The sequence below is a fragment of the Lipotes vexillifer genome, unplaced genomic scaffold, assembly GCF_000442215.2.
Source record: "Lipotes vexillifer unplaced genomic scaffold, Lipotes_vexillifer_v1.1 scaffold1139, whole genome shotgun sequence".
NCBI lineage: Eukaryota > Metazoa > Chordata > Mammalia > Artiodactyla > Lipotidae > Lipotes > Lipotes vexillifer.
The window spans coordinates 2,379,008-2,395,742 of record NW_006798273.1 but is presented as its reverse complement, the minus strand read 5'-3'; positions in this window follow the sequence as shown (position 1 = coordinate 2,395,742).

The window sequence follows — 16,735 nt, the reverse complement described above, 5'->3', positions numbered from 1 at the left end:
TCCTCCTCTGTCCCCTGCCTCAGAGCCCTTGGGGAGCGAGAACTCTGTACATTGAGCTGTACCCCTGCTGGGAAGTCAGGGCCTGTCCTAGTTCCTCATTCAAGGCGCACACGCTTATCCCCAAGGCAGTTAAAACTCCCGAGTTGCCCAACTTGGTCCGGGGAAGCCTGGCCCATCGTCCCACACACCCTTACAGCCCGAGCCCTGCCTGCTAGGCCTGGTCTGTCTGGCCTCCAAGGCCAGACAGTGACCTGCATCACGGAGTCCACGTGTCGAGGAGGAAGCTGCCATTCTGACGGCCCAGAAACATCTGTTCCCCATTCGTCATTGTCGAGCTCTGATGTCTTTGGGGGCTAAGTCTGAAGGACAGTTTTTACTGTTGTAACCAAAAAAGCAAAAGGAAACAAACAATTACAGGCCTCCTTTATTTCAGAACTTTTTTGTGTGTCAGTAGAAAGCCATTCCAGTAAACAGGAGCTTTGACCAAATTACCCTCCCCCACGATGAGTCGCTGGGGCGTCTCCTCTCTCCTCGAGCCTGCTTCACACCCCATTGTGCTGAGAAGTGTTGAGATAAATACCTTTGGGCTGAGGCTGGAACAAAAAGAAAATGTTTCATTTTCACCTGGGCTTGTCTGTGCATCTTTCAGAGGATACCTGTGACGGGGCCAGTGTGCCCGATGCTCTGGGATCAAAATGCCTTGAGTAACAGCGGCTGCTCTCAGAGCAGCACCACTGTTTACCTTTCTAGCCTGTAGCTCAGCTCCTACTCTGATCTGGATGGTTCCAATATGCGCTTGTTCATACAATGGATACGCTAGCTCAGACTCACGGGAACTGTGGCGGCACCCAGATCAGCCCTGAGAGCTCTTACAGCCTTCACACCCTGGGCCCTGGCAAGCGCGAGTGAACAGCCATAAGATGCCCTGTCTGCTGGAGGCTGAGGGCAGGTGAGCTGTCCTTTTGGAGCTAATGAAGGACCACCGCTTGTCCCAGGGCTCTACTGAGCCCCGGAGGACTCTCCCACTTAGGGAGAGGTTCTGGGTTGGGACACGAGGACGATGCTCCCCAGCAGGAGGCAGGGTCTGTGTTCCTGGGGTGTGACAAGTGAGCCCCTTGGCCCCTCTCTACCTTCCTGCTTGTCATGCAAAGTGTTTTGGTTTCCTGTGGCCGCTGTAATACCCTTGGTGGCTTAAAACAACACAAGTGTATTCTCTGGCAGTTCTGGAGGCCAGATGCCCAAAGTCAGTCTCACTGGGGTCAAGGCAAAGTATCGTTCTGTTTTGGAAGCTTTAGAGGAGATTCAGCTTCCTTGACTGTTCCAGCTTCCAGAGGCTGCCTGCACTCCTGAGTAGTGCTGATACTTGGAGAAGCCTATTTACAAAGATGCAGCCAAACCCTGTCAGGAGAGCTGCAGTATCTTCGGGGCTACCCAGCTCTGTTGCATCCAGTTTCCTCTGGGGCAGGGCCCCTTCCTTCCATTGTAATATCTTGGGGAGGGGGCATGGCTGCAAAAGCCACACCAGAGCGAGAGGTACCAGTTCCTCCCCCCCTCTCTTGGTGCAGCCGGTGGGGGACACGTCACCATGCTCCATCACTGGGATGCTGTTTTCTGAGACTTGGGCACTTACCTTGTTCAGCTCAGCAGTGTCCCCCTGACCACATTAGTCCAGCTTCGTGCCTGTTTTTGCCGTTCTCTTTTCTTCCCTGCCCATTCCCAAACCCAGCGACCCAGCCTTCCCCGTGATTCAGGGAGCTGCCATTTTCTTAGCACACAGGCCCTTTGTGATGGAGTTCAAAGATGAAAATTCTGTTGCTTTTGCACTCAGGACCTGTGATACAAGGATTGTCTACTGTGTTGAATAAACGGAGGACTTGAGGATTCATTTCAGTGCCATCTTACAAATGGCTTGATGCGTCTTGGAAACCAGGTCCCGGCATCGAGGCCCTGGCTGCTGTTAAGGAGTGGTGTGCCGGGGGTGCTTTGCGGGGAAGGGACAGCGATACAGGATGGAGTTGGTTTTACTGATCTCTGCCCCTGCTTATCTACTGTACAACAACAGGCTCTTCGATTACATACAATGGCATCATTATTGCCAGAGCTGTGATGGGGTTCAGAATATGCTACTCCAAAACAGGGCACCTGGACGTATCGGGTATTTTCAGCTGAAGGGACTTGAGAAAATACAGCTAGAAGCTTACCCTGACCTCTACCCCACTTGCCATTCTTCCCTGAAACAGGTCATAAAACCCTCATGTGAGAGGTGCCCTCCCTTTACCTGGAGGAAAAGAGCATCCTTATCTCTAAAGACAGAGAGACGCCAAGAAGAATCCTAACAAACAGACCTTGTTAAGATCCCCCCAGTTTAATACACTCATACTCTTTCACCTGTCATATTCCTCCATGCCTGGACGCTCCTCATTAAACCCAGCACAAAACACTCAGGTCTAACCGTCACTTTGGGTCTTCATTTCCTTATGAAGGCTTCCAGATCACGTAAAACTTCTATTAAATAAATGCGTATGCTTTTCTCCTGTTCATCTTTTGTCAGTTTAGTTTTCAGACCGCAGGACCCCACAATGATCAAGGAGAGACTTTTCCCTCTCCTTCAAGCCCTATATTTTTTCATTAAACTCCCACTTACCCCGCTATGTGCAGGACACAGAGGATACAGAAGCGGGCATGAGGGTTGGTAACGGCAGGCCAGAGCCTTAGTGAATGCTGGCAGCGTTTTTGTTTAGTTTCATCTCTGAAGCACCTCAGTGCGCAATGCATATTTGTTGAATGAATGAATGAATGAATGAATGAAGGTTGCAGTCCAAACCAGCCTTCTTGCTGGTGGACCGACGAGCCCATCTAAAGCTGCAGGTATGCTTCAGCGACAAACCCCCAAACCCAGCTGAAGAGCAGTGAACATTGCTCATTCCCTTTTTGTTTTGTTTATATGTTTTACCCCTCCAGGCCTCCCATGGACCAGAAACAAAATCAAAACTCGAATCCCCCACTCGGGCTTTTACTTGAGGATAAGAGGGCTCAGAGAAGGGCAGTGAATATTGATGCTGTACAGTTTTCAAGCATTTTGGAATGACATAGATCTAAAGAAAACAACAACAAGAAGTAAATATTCTTAATCATCAGAATGGATAGCTGTGAAATTTACAGGTAACTTACAGTTGTTAAAAACTCTTTCTAAACTGTGGGTCTTGGAAACTAACCTGGTGTCCTTGGGCTGGAGGTACCAAGAAAAGCCAAGAGAGACTGATTGTAGCTGAGATCCAAGGAGTCATGGGATGGGGTGGATGATATCAAACAGAACTCAAAGCCAGGAGAACTGGCTGAAGCAGGCAGGATGTAGGTGGAGGCATCCACATCAAGAAGCCTTTTGAATAGAGGCTCTAAGTCAGGAGGCAGCTGCCCTGTGGAGAGAGACAGCCTCTGACCAGCAACGCTTGACCTGCTGGCAGGGTAACTGAGAAATTTCCTGAGATACTGGGCTCTCAGTGCTAAAACGGGGACAGTCTCAGGCCAGCTGGGATGGTGGGCCACTCAAGTTCCCATCTGTCTCTAGCATTCTCTAACGATGAAAGAGCCTCAGTCCCCGGGGCCACCAAGATGCCCCTGTTGTCCACTGGTTATGCTTGGGGTGGGAGTGGGGTGAGAATAGGGGGAAGGATCACCCTACCATCCCCTCCTGGAGCAGAAGAAGGGCTTTTCTAGGATTTTGGACTCTGGAGTGGAAGGTGAATGCTTAAAAACCTTTAGGATTTCATGGGAATAATAAGATTTTCTATTTAACAATAAATTTTAATATTCAAAAAAATGCAGACCTGTTTCTCAGAGTTGGGACTGAGTCAGTGTAGAAAATATCCTTTCTCAGGGAAGGACTGGGGGTATGGGATTAGCAGATTTAAACGATTATATATAGGATGGATAAACAACAAGGTCCTACTGTATAGCACAGGGAACTATATTCAATATCCTGGGATAAACCGTAATGGAAAAGAATATTTTAAAATGTCTATATGTGGGTTTCCCTGGTGGCGCAGTGGTTGGGAGTCCGCCTGCCGATGCAGGGGATGCGGGTTCGTGCCCCGGTCCGGGAAGATCCCACGTGCCGCGGAGCGGCTGGGCCCGTGAGCCACGGCCGCTGAGCCTGCGCGTCCGGAGCCTGTGCTCCGCAACGGGAGAGGCCACGACAGTGAGAGGCCCGCGCACCGCAAAAGAAAAAAAGAGTCTATATGTGTGTAACTGAGTCACTTTGCTTTACAGCAGAGATGGGCACAACGTAAATCAACTATCCTTCAATTAAAAAAAAGAATTAAAAAAAAAAAGAAAATATCCTTTCTCTAGAGGTGAAACTGCACTGGAGTTCATTTGAATTTCAAAGGGAGTGCAGCTTACTTTGAGCCAACACAGCTCAATGAATCCTACCGTGGCATGTCTTATTACCAGGCGTACACCTTAGGGCAGAGGGACTCTGGAATCTAGATTTGGAGTCGTGAGGTCTCTGGCCTCTGTTTCCCTTTCTCTCTTCCCAGAGGCTGCTTCTCTCATGGCCCATCTCTCATATTTTGATCCTCTAGAAATGCACAAATAACTCAACTGCATGTCAGAAGTGCAAAAATAATTAACTTTCATCTTTTTTTTTGGTTAATATCTAAGCTCATCTTGCACTCAAAGCCCCTTTCCTATTGGTAGCAACAAAATTTTTCGTTTAACTAACTGAAGAATCCTCAGTTTCTACTGCTTTAAAACTTAGACTCGGTGAGATCTAAGTTTCTGATGTCACCCAAGGCTTCTTTTCCCCTTCTCCTTTTCCAAGACACAGTCCAGGTGCCAGAAGTGGATCTCTGTGCCCTGTCACATTCAGAAAGGAGGGTCTGGCCTCCCAAGGAAGCAGAGTTCCTCCCTCTTGGTCTTTGGTCATCAGCCTCTGACCTCACCGTGTCCCCCACCTTGGCATCTATGTCTCGGGTTACTTGTGGGCTGTTCTCACCATGGGCACAGCGCTAAGGGCTGCTGTGACCTGTGTCTGTCCTCAGATTGGCTGGGAAGTCATCAGTGGAAGGATTATACCACAATTTGTTTATCTAGTCACCTGTTGATGGCAATTTGGGCTATTTCCAGTTTTGGAGTCCTGCGAATAAAGCTGCGAAGAATTTGTGCAAGTCGTTTTGTGGACAAATGCTTTTTATTTTTTTTCACTGGGAAAATACCTAGGAGAAATACCTAGGTCATACTGTAAGTGTATATTGAATTTATAAGTAAAAGCGATTGTGTGTTTCCACCAGCAAAGTACGAGAGCCCCAGTTGTTCTGCGTCTTTGCCAACACGTGCAAGGGTCAGTCTTTATAAAATTTTAAGCATTCTAGCGCATGAGAAATGATATCTCATTGTGGTTTTAATTTGCATTTGTCTAATTACCAGTTATGTTGAGCACCTTTGCACGTGCTTATTGGTCATCTGCAAAGTGTCTATGCTTGTTCCTTGCCTATTTTTAATACTGGATTGTATATCTTTCATTATGGATTTATAGCAATTCTTTATTCTGGATACAAGTATTTTGCCAGCTAAATATATTGTGAATATTTTCTCTCAGTCTATGGCTTGTCTCTTTTTAAAGAGAAGAATTTGATGGGGACCAATGTATCATAAAAAATTTTGATTAGGGCTTTGCATGTCCTAAGAAATCTCTGCCTGCCCCAAGATTGCCACGATCTTCTGTGTTTTCTTCCACAGGTTTCGTAGCTTTAGGATTTTACTCTTAAGTTTATAATGGATAAGCCTAAATATGTGCTGATTAATTTTTGTTTGGAGATTTTCTAGATACTCTGTTGGTGATTTCTAATTCCCGTGTGGTCAGAAATACATTGCTGTATGATATCGTGTAGATCACAGGCAAAAACAATTCCTGGTTATCTCTGAAAGAAATTACAGAAGGACAAAAAGGTAGCCTTTTATTTTGCTCACATGTTTACCATTCTCGGTAGCTTCTTACCCTGTTGAAGACCCAGGTTTCCTTCTGATGTCATTTCTCTTCAACCTGAATAACTTCCTTTCACATTTCCTGATGAAGAATTCTCTCAGCTTCATTTAATTAAAAATGTCTATTACCTGAATTTTTTGAAGGATGTATTTAACTGGATGTCGAACTTTAGCATTAATCATTTCATTATCTTATCATCCCATGATCTCTGGCTTCATTGCTTCTGATAAAAAGTCAAATGTGATTCATCTTTGTAACTGTGTCATTTTCTTCTCTGGCTGCTCAAAACTTTTTATTTTTCAGCAGTTTAACTATGACATGCCTTTCTGTGGTGTGTGTGTATGTTTATCTTCCTTGGAGTTTACTGAAATTCTTGGGGTTTACAGGTTAATGTTTTCCATCAGATTTAGGACGTTTTCAACCATATTCTTTTAAATACTTTTCCCTCTCTTCCCCTCTGAGATTCCAATTACACGTTTATTAGAACGCTTGGTATTGTACCAAATGTCACTGAAGCGCTGTCATTTTTAAAAATCTGCTTTGCTCTGTGTTTTTAAGATTGGCTAATTTGTATTGGCCCGTCTTGTAGGTCACTTACCCTTTTTTTCTGTTGCCTCCAAGATGTTAGAGCTATCCACTGAATTTTTCATCTCTGAGTCTTGTCAGTTCTGGAACTTCCATTTGGTTCTTTTTAAAGAATCGTTTCTGTTGCTCTGCTGAGATTCTCTACCTCTTCACTCATTATGGCAATGTTTTCCTTTAATTCCTCAAATATATTTATAATAGCTGTCAATACTATAAATTTCCAGTTTGCTAATTCCAACATCTGGGTTACCTGGGAGTTCTGTTGATTGATTTTTTTCTTGAGTAGGGGTCACGTTTTTCTGTTTCTTTGAATATCTAGTAGTTTTTTTTAATTGTATACTGTTTTTGTGGACAATGGGTTTAGAGATTCTGTATCTTTTGTCTGGCTTTGATGACAGCAGGCAGTTAATTATGGCATATATGACCTTGATGTTGTTACTCTTTAAGATGGATCTGTTTTGATAGTTTTCTTAGTCTGAGGGAAATGTCTTTAATCCTGGGACATAATCTTTGCTCCCTTCCCCTCCCCCTTCCCTGGATATCAATAGAATGTCCAACATGTTTATGAAATCTCTCCTGGAGAAACTGGCAGCATTCAAACTCCAAACTCTGTCTCTCATTAAACGGGCAGCAGTTAAAATCTCTACTCAGCTTTTAAAAGTTTTAGCTTCTTTCAGGATCCAGCTCTTCAATTCCCAGCCACTCTGGCAGCCCTGAACTCTGTCCTCTGACACTTCAAACAGTAAGATTGCAGCTTTCTGTCTGGCAGACTTGAGGAGAGCCCTCAGCAGAAAACTGTCTAAACATAGATCTCATCCAGTGCGGTTCCTTCTTTCAAAGGTCAAAGTCCCCTGCCTGCTTCTGCTTGCTCTCCAATGCTTCCAAATCGTTGGTTTCTAACATTTTGTTTGGAGTTTATACTTGTTGTCTGCAGGGGGATTGGCCCAGTAGGAGCTACTATACCATTATCAGAACTAGAACATCTTCTATACCCGTTTTAAGGATTTTAAAATATATTGCAAAACTGGCCTCCACAAATATTGTACCAAATTACATTCTCACTGGTGGTGGATGAGAGTCCTTGATATCCTGCCCCCTTGGCAGCCAGAATTTCTGGGGCTAGATATAATGGAATGCCAGAACCTTAGAGACCACCAGATACAGTAATTCCTGGTTCAAGGTCCCTGGATCCCAAAAGGATTCATGAAGGTAGTATAGGGTTGAAGGACAATGTTTATAAGTTACAAACACTATTTCCAAATATAAAAAGCAGGGTTACCCATAACTAAAACTTTAAGTGACATTACTTTTGGTTAAAATGACATTTTTCATGGAGACTTTGGTTTCTTTTTCTAGTCAGGACTTCTCCTTGGTAGTTAGTTATGTTTTTGGCCAACCCAAATTGGCAAAATGCATTATTACTGATAAGCAAAGTGTGGCTTTTAGGACATAGGAACCTTGGGGAGAAAGTGAATCAGAGGAATTGCTGGTGGCCCCGGACCCTTTGAGCAGTGATGGGCGTTTCCTGCAGGTGAATTTAGACTTCATCACTGGATCTCTCTTTGTCTGGATAGCTTTGTCGGCTAGAGCTTTAATCCCTTTATTTACTGAGGCCCAAGGAGCTCAGAAAACTTTGCCTGGAGACGCACAGACTTACTCCCACTGTGGGTGCAGAGATCAAAACCCAAGATCAGCCTTTGCTCTGAACACAGAGACACATCTTTTTTTTTTTTTAAATAAATTTATTTATTTTGTTTATTTTTATTTTTGGCTGTGTGGGGTCTTCATTGCTGCACGCGGGCTTTCTCTAGTTGCGGCGAGCGGGGGCTGCTCTTCGTTGCGGTGCGCGGCTTCTCATTGCGGTGGCTTCTCTTGTTGCGGAGCGTGGGATCTAGGCACGCGGGCTTCAGTAGCTGTGGCACGCAGGCTCAGTAGTTGTGGCTCGCGGGCTCTAGAGCGCAGGCTCAATAGTTGTGGCGCACGGGCTTAGATGCTCCACGGCATGTGGGATCTTCCCGGACCAGGGCTCGAACCCGTGTCCCCTGCCTTGGCAGGCGGATTCTTAACCACTGCTCCACCAGGGAAGCCCCTACAGGGGCACATCTTAACTGTGAAGGAGTGATTCTACTATCTACCATGGTTCAGAGAGGAAAATAGAAAAAGGTAAACTCAGAGAAGAGTATTTTGGAGAACTGTCTTGGGAGCATTTTAACGGATGGGCAGCTGTGTTCTTTGAAGTGCATGTGATTCCCATGTCACTAACTTTCCGAGGCAAGAAAGACCCGGTGGAATCCAGGTGAACAGATTTTCGCTGAGCACAGGACCCATTGTATCTTACCAGGTTTTCCTTTATTTGCTACGGTGTTCATTTCTTATATTTTGATGCTGGATTTGGCTTCGTGTGTGTGGCTTCACTTCAGTCCTGCTTCCTAGATTTCCAAAGGCAAACACTTGCCATCTTTCGTAAAAGCCGGAAATGACTGGAGTCATGTAAACACACAGATTGCTTTTCCTTTTATCATTCCTCCAACATGCAGACAAATGTTACATATTCCTTAGTATATATTTTCTGTAGCCAAACTTAGGTTTATTTCACCATGTTTTTTTCCCAGGGAAATCAGAGCCCCCCATTGGAGGCAGTGGTCATGAAGCCATGGAGACTTTCGTCAAAGTTTTATTGCTTCAAAAGGACTTAGGTCAACCTTTAACTGCCTCTACCCAGAGATACGAGGTGCCTTTTGCTGCGTGTGTACGTGTGTGTGTGTGTGTGTGTGTGTGTGTGTGTGTATGTGTGGTCATGTGTGTAAGAGTGAGTGTGAGTGTAAGAGGCCAGGCCTCTTAGCCATTTCACTTTTACTCGTGCTCTCAGAAGGCCAGCCGGCTAAGTAGGGTCAGGTGAGGCCAGGGCACTCCTGCCCGGTGCTGTATGGAGCTGTCTCAGAAATCCAGGACCCAGTTCAGCTGCCTCAGACCCATCTCAGGGGTCTGGGATTGGGATGACCAGTTCCCCTGGGAGGCAAGGAAGCAGACTCACAGGAAGGAGAACCTGGTCAACCCATGGAGTGGAGAGGCCTCTAACCTCCAGGACACCATAGGCTTTTATCCCCTTCACCTCAGGATCAAACCCTTTCCCACTTGTTTTCCAGCCGGCCAGGCCAGCGCTGTCACAAAGAGGGAAGACCCAAGGGCCCCATATCCTGGCGCTGCAGCCAGGACTAATTTCAAGAGGACACCTGGGGACTTCCCTGGTGGTCCAGTGGTTAAGACTCTGCACTTCCACGGCGGGTTCGATCCCTGGTCCGGGAACTAAGATCCACATGCGACGTGGCCAAAAAAAAAAAGACACCTGGGATGGTGCTGGGACAGGGTGCAGCGAGGGGGCAATAGCCCTGTAGAGACTGGCTGTGGAAGGAGGGGGCAGGAAAGCTTCCCAGAGGAGGGGGATTCAGCCATCTGTGATGAAAGGTGCAGGACACCGGCAGCAGGAGGCCTGGAAGGCTGTCTCTTCTCCACCTTGAACCCTGTGAACTCAGTCAAATCCTTTCCTTCTCAGTCTTATATCCAGAGAACAAGGCTGGAAGCACACCAGGCCAGGGGCCCCTCCAGTTATGCAATGCTAATCCTGAGGGCCGGGCAGTTGCAGATAAGATGTGAAAGGGGTCTGTTCTCGGTCCAGGCCTTGCAGCCCTCTGAGCGGGATGCACGATTCCTTGTGGGGCTTCAGATCCCCTCGCGCCATCTCTTTCCCCTTCTCGAACTGTCCGTTCTCCTGCAGCTGGAACTGAGAGAGCCTCGCTTTCTGCCTCTGCTTTGTCCTTGTCACCATTTGTGACAATTATATGTGGGCTGAGAACAGGACCAGGGGACTCTTTAGACTTTAGGCCAGTCCATTTGGATCTGTAAAATTGTGGGGTTTTTTTCACTTTCATCTGAGCTCTTCAAATAAAAAGATTTGAGAAGCTGCATGCTTTGGACTGCCAACAAAAATAATCAACAGTTTATAATAGGACTGGAACAGAGTTTTATTTGAGCCAAACTGAGGACTATAGCCCAGAAGACAGCCTCTCAGATGACTGAGGAACTGCTCCGCAGAAGCATGGTTTTCAGCACAGTTTTACATGTTGTCAGAACATTGCATGAGCCGGGGATCCATTCCTTCAAGGTACCAGACCAGATCATCGTGTACATAGTGAGTCAGTATGGCTTTGGCACCTGGGAAGGGAGTCTTATCATCAAAAAGGTACCAGCACTGGCGTCCCAGGAAGAAAGGCATTTGATCTTTATGTTCAGCACGGACATCCTTTACTTTCGGTCAACGCACCCTTTTCTTTAATAATTAAAGCAGATGTACAATGTATGTTTGGTAGGCCGCAAACAGGCTGTTTTAGTCAGCATAAAATTCAAGTTAACCCATATATAAGCCAGAACGACTTCCCCATACCTCAACATGTGAAAATTTCTTTTATCAGGACACATATAAAAATATGTGTGGGCTCTGAAGCCAGACTGCCTGGTTTAATCCCACCTCCAACTCATACTAGCTGTGTGACCTTGGGCAAGTTACTTCACTTGCCTGGTCTTTGGTTTCCTCATCTGTAGAATATGACAATAACAGTAGCTATCTCATCATTATTAGGATTATATTAGCTATTATGTATGAAATTCTTAAAAAGTTCCTGGCATGTAGAAAGTACTACATAAGTGTGAGCCATCATCGTTTTTACATTATTTTGCTTCCTTTCCCTTTGTTCATTTCACAGTTCTAACTGCTAAAAGAGATCCCAATTTTCTTTTCATTTAGGTGAAAGGGAAGTCTGGCTACCTCCTGCCTCCTTAGCCCTGGCCTGTACACACTCCTCACCTTTGCTTTTCTTGCTGGAGCCAAAGACACCGTTGTTGTCCCCATGTGTAAATGAGTGTGGGTGTACAGGGCTGGGTGAGAATGACCTCTGGGCTAAGTTGCCCACCTCCCCACAGCCAAGGCCATCTGCAGGCACCTGCAAGCCACCAAGGTTAAAGGCCTTGGGGCTGGGCCTTTCTTAGTCCAGAGGAATTCAAGAGCCAGTTCAGTGAGTTGAATGTCTTGGCACCAAGGTCATTGCCTGACCTTGGAGCCCAGTTCTAAAATCCACCCTCAGCCTTTGGTCTGACACCCACAGCCTGGTTCCTGAACGCCTCCAGCCTCTTCCCTTGAGCCTGGCTCTTTGACCTGAGAGTTTACTCAGGAGCTCACCCTGTCCCCTCCAATCTTGCCCAGAAACCCACACGAGAGACCAGGGCTGACCCACTGCAGCCACAGCCCACCCCTCGTGTCTGGTCCCCCTTGTCTCTCTGAGTCACTGGGCTCTCTCTGCCAGGACCCTTGCTGGAACCCACTGACACTGCCCCTGTCCTGCACTGCCTCTGATTCTGTGGGCTCCACACTCTATAGGGAAAACTCCCTCTCCCTGGCTTGTTGCAACCCCAAGCACCTTAGGATTCAGGACCTAGCGGTGTGACTCACAGAGACTCACTTAACCTCTATGAGCCTCAGTTTCCTTATCTACAAAATGGGCGTGATATTCCCTACATACCTCGCAGGGTTGGTCCGAGCCTAGTATTTAAGTGCTGCCATGTGGATAGAAGTCCCTTTGGCTTCCTTCCACCCACCTTGTGGAGATATCGAATTTCCAGGTCCTATCAGCTCCCTCTCCAAATGGCCCTCACGGCTCGCCAAGCTTCAGGCTACCATTTTGATTTAAGGATTGAAACCAGTGAATTTCAGGTGACTTAGCTTTCATACCTCCCAGACTGTTTGGCCATTAAAACAGTTCCAGGAGAAGATCATCTCTAAGTTTCTTGGAGGGTGGGTAGCAATGACATAATAATAAAAATGGAGGTCAGTATTCATTGAGCAGTAACTGTGTGCCAGGTATTCTGCCAGGAGCTATACGTGAATGACCTCACGAATCCCTGTGACAAGCTATGGAGGCAACTACTGCCACTGACTTGTGATTGAGATGCCCGGATAGAGGCTCGGAGACCGGAAGGGATCTGATAAGGTTGTGCAACTAACAGATGGGAGACTGGCATTTAACCTGTGGAAAGTCTCGAAGATCAACTAATTTATTCAGAGCTTGCAAGAGGAAGGGGGTCAGCCACCATCACTTGCATGTGGCAGAGACTCAAAGGCAGACAAGGGAGCGGGAAAGCTTTATAGTGGGGGAGGGGTGGGAAGGGATTGGAGGCTATTGGCCTGGGGGATCTGGAGACGGGCTGTATAGGACGGCGCGTCCCACGTGAGGGATCACATCTGACTTTCTCTTGGTGGTCCTGTGTTGGAAGTGGGGATGAAAATTAGGGAAGCTGCAGTGATTCATTAAGTCCTGGCCATTTTGGCTGAGTGTTACAGAATTCACTGTTTAGCTTCCCGGATTGTCAAACAAAATAGGAATCTGGGTTCCTGTGAGTGTGACTGAGCTCAGGCTCGCTTCCTGGGCTGTTTACTGCGGATAAGGGCTTGGTTCCCTGGGCAGGTTGCTGCAGGTTGTGGGGCAGGGTCTGGGTTTATATACGGTCTGGTCATTGTCCATTTGGATATTCAGTCTCTTAAACCCAGAAAGGAAGTCTAACTCTGTATTCTTGGAATCTGGAAAATTCCATAAGGGCCATTCCAAGAGCATCTCAGACGAGAGCCCCAGATCCTGAAACTACAGAGAATCAGCCTGTCCCGAGCTGTTGACCGCTGTGGCTCCGACGTGGGCAGGGTTCTTCAGCTTCAGAGGCCTGATATTCCACCGGCTTCCGACAGCGGTAGCTGCAGTGTTTCTCGGGGGTCCAAGCTCCTCTCCAGCCAGAGGCCACGCACAGGGTGAGGTTAACGGCCCCACCCCCTGGGTCTGCGGAGACCAGCTCCCCAGACTGGCCGACTCGCCTTGCCTAAGGCGGCCAAGACGGTTTCTACTGGGCACGTTTTCTGTGTGGTGTGTTTTTCTTTCTTTGGGAGCTCATAAAATTCCCCCGTCTGCCCTGGGCCTCTTGGTCTTTAATCTTCAGCCTCTCCTGGAGCTGTCCCTATTTCTGTTTAATTATGCCTTTTTTTTTTTTTTTTTTTTTTTTTTTTTTTTTTTTTTTTTTTTTTTTTTTTTTTTTTTTTAATGGAAGTTTCTTATTGACTCTTTATGAAGATACAGAGACATGGATAGACTCCAACAAAAATGAAATCTTTATGGAAGAGTCATCTCTCTCCTGGAGCCTCCTGACAAATGTTCCTCCTTGGATACCTAGACATCTGTACATATTGGTGGGGAGTTGGGGGCAGGGGAGATTGTCGCTCTGGTCTTGGCTGGAGCTCAGCCAGCTGAGTGGCAGGCAGCTGAGCGGGTTATTACTACAGAGGGAGTGGGGTACAGCTCAGCAGGGGGCGGGGCATGGCGGTGACCTGAGACATGGAAGAGAAGTAAATCTTTCCCAGGTACAATCCCTTTGCCTCGGTGGCAGCTGAATTGGCACCGCTCCCTGATCCCAGGCAATCTGGCTACATGACTGCACAGGCATGGAGGTGACACGTTCAGTGACCCCTTGTTCAGCATCTCCTGCCCTGGTCCCCCCCTAGTCTGGCCTGAGAAGCCTTTGTCTTTGGGCCTAACACCAGATGTAACTGTCTGGGGTCACTGGCTTGTTTCCCTTGGGCGAGCTTCCCAGAGTGTGGTCTGGGGACAGCTTGGGATCCACAGATGGCTCTCCAGGGATCAGGGGCCTATACAGGGTGTGAGTACTTGTGCCAGGAGGGGAAGGAACAATTATTTACTTACAAATCGGTATTAGGAACCATGCACACTACATGCGCCGCCCAGATCTGGGCACCAGGGACTTCAAAGTCATGGTCCCTTGTCCCATGGAGCTGACATTCTTGAAGGAGGATACAGGCAAAAATAACGGGCAAAAAAGTCAAGTAAATATGTAAATGACGAGATGATTTCAGATTGTGGAGAGAGCATATGGGACAAACAGGGAGAGAAGAGAAGGCTGTTGGAGACGAGGAAGGGCGTCTGTTTTAGACAAACGGTCAGGGAAGGCTGCCTGCTGACATTGGAGACGAGCAGGTCTCAGGTCAGGGGAGAAGCGGTCCAGGCAGAGGGGCCAGCAAGTGCAAAGGCCCTGGGGCACTTGTGGAGTTGAGAAACAGAGAGAAGGTGAGGGTGGCTGGGATGGTGTGAACCCCCCGGGGAGTAGAGGGAGGTGAGGCTGGGTCAGGTCTGGGGGCTTTGTAAACACGCCTTCCTGATTAACAGCTCTTATTTCAAGTACAGCGTGAGCCACTGAGTGGATTTAGGGAGTAGAGGCCTGACACAAACTGATGTTCATTTTAAAGACGCCATTTTGGCTGCTGGGTCTCTGGAGAATGGACTGTAGAATTGTATTAAAACCAAGATGCCGAGTTTTCGGAGCTTCGAGGAGGCAGCAGGAGTTTTCTGCTCTCAAGGGATTTGGGGAGGAGGGAGATGTTGGGGTCACTGTTTCTTCAGCTCGGTCAAGAGCTGTTTCCTTAAACTGCAAGGCTGCCTGCGAAACTTGTCCCCAGCCTAAGTTTCGAGGACAACTGAGAAGTGATAGTTATGTTTGCCTCCCTGCAAGTATATACTTTCAGGAGAGGACAGAGCACTGTAGACCTCACGTGTGAATTTTGTCAAGGAATGGAATCTCCTATGTGAGTGACAGCTGTCTACCCAGTAGGGGGAACGGTCACATAAGGGAGGAAATGAACATATTTTAGCACCTATCGTGGCAGACTCTATCCCGTGTGTTAGGTCTTATAACTGCCACCACTGCCCTGAAAAGTACTGTTAAATATGAGATCTGGGACCAGGGAGGTTAAGTAACTTGCCAAAGGTCACACAGCACTAAAAGGCAGAACTGGGGTTTTACTCCAGTCTGCCTGATTCCAGTGCCCTTGCTTCTGTCACTCACCACGGTGGCCTTGGACAGCATCCATGTGCTCCCTCCCATAAATACTGTCATGGTTCCTCAGGGAGAATGAAGATCATGGCTGGGTGAGGCTAGGGCACCCTCGGGAGACCCTTGTGTCTTCCTGCCATGGGCCCAAGAGCACAGAGCCTGCCTGAGGCCTGCAAGCTTTCAAAAAACATGCTTGACACTGGCACAAAAAGTAGCTCCAAGGTGTAAGAAGAAAGCTGCAAAACCACAGCTAGAAACTTAGATCCATAAAGAATAAGAAAAGCGAAAGATTTTATTTTACCTTCATTTCTTCCTTCTTCCACACTCATCTCTGCCTTGTGCAGCCCCAAGTTTCTGACCTGTATCACTTTCCTTCTGCCTGAAAAACTTCTTTTAACATTACCTGCAGGGCAGATCTCCTGGCAATGAATGCCCTCTGTTTTTGTTTGAGAAAATCTTTCTTTCGCCTTCACTTTTTTCCAATTAAATTTTTATTTTGAGATAATTGGAAATTCACCTGAGTTGTAAGAAATGAATCAGAGAAGTCCTGTGTGCCCCTTATTCACAAAAGTAACATCTTGTAGAATGATAGTAGATATCACAACCAGAATACTGACATCAGTACACTTTTATATATACTCATTGGTGTGTGTGTGTGCGCGCGCGCGTGCGTGCATGTGTGCACATTTAGTTCTGGGCATTTGTATCCCATGGGTTGGTTTGCGTATCTATCACCACAGTCAAGGTATGTTTTATTTCCATCACCACAAGGGTCTCTCTTGTTCCCCACTTATAACCCAAGTGCACTCCTTCCCACTCTCCCGCCTTCCTCAACCCTGCCAACCAATGGTCTGTTCTCTTTTAATAATTTTATAATTTCGAGAATAATATATAAATGGGGTCGTGGTACATAGGCCTTCTTTGCTCAGTGTAACTCTCTGGAGATTCATCCATGTTGTTGGGTGTATTGATACCCAACCTCCCTCTTGATTGCTGAGTGCTGCTCCGTGGTGTAGGTGTACCACGGTTCGTGTGCTTAACCACTCATCACCAAAGGACATCTGGGCTGTTTGTAGTTTTTGACAGGGAGATCAGGGAGAAAGTGGTCCAAGAGAGGATGGAGAAAGAGACCCCACCAAACCAAAGCAAACCAGCCAAGAAACAAAAGAATGAGAGAGAGAGAACAAACAAGGCTGCACAGAGAGTGAGGATGGAGAGAATGACTGG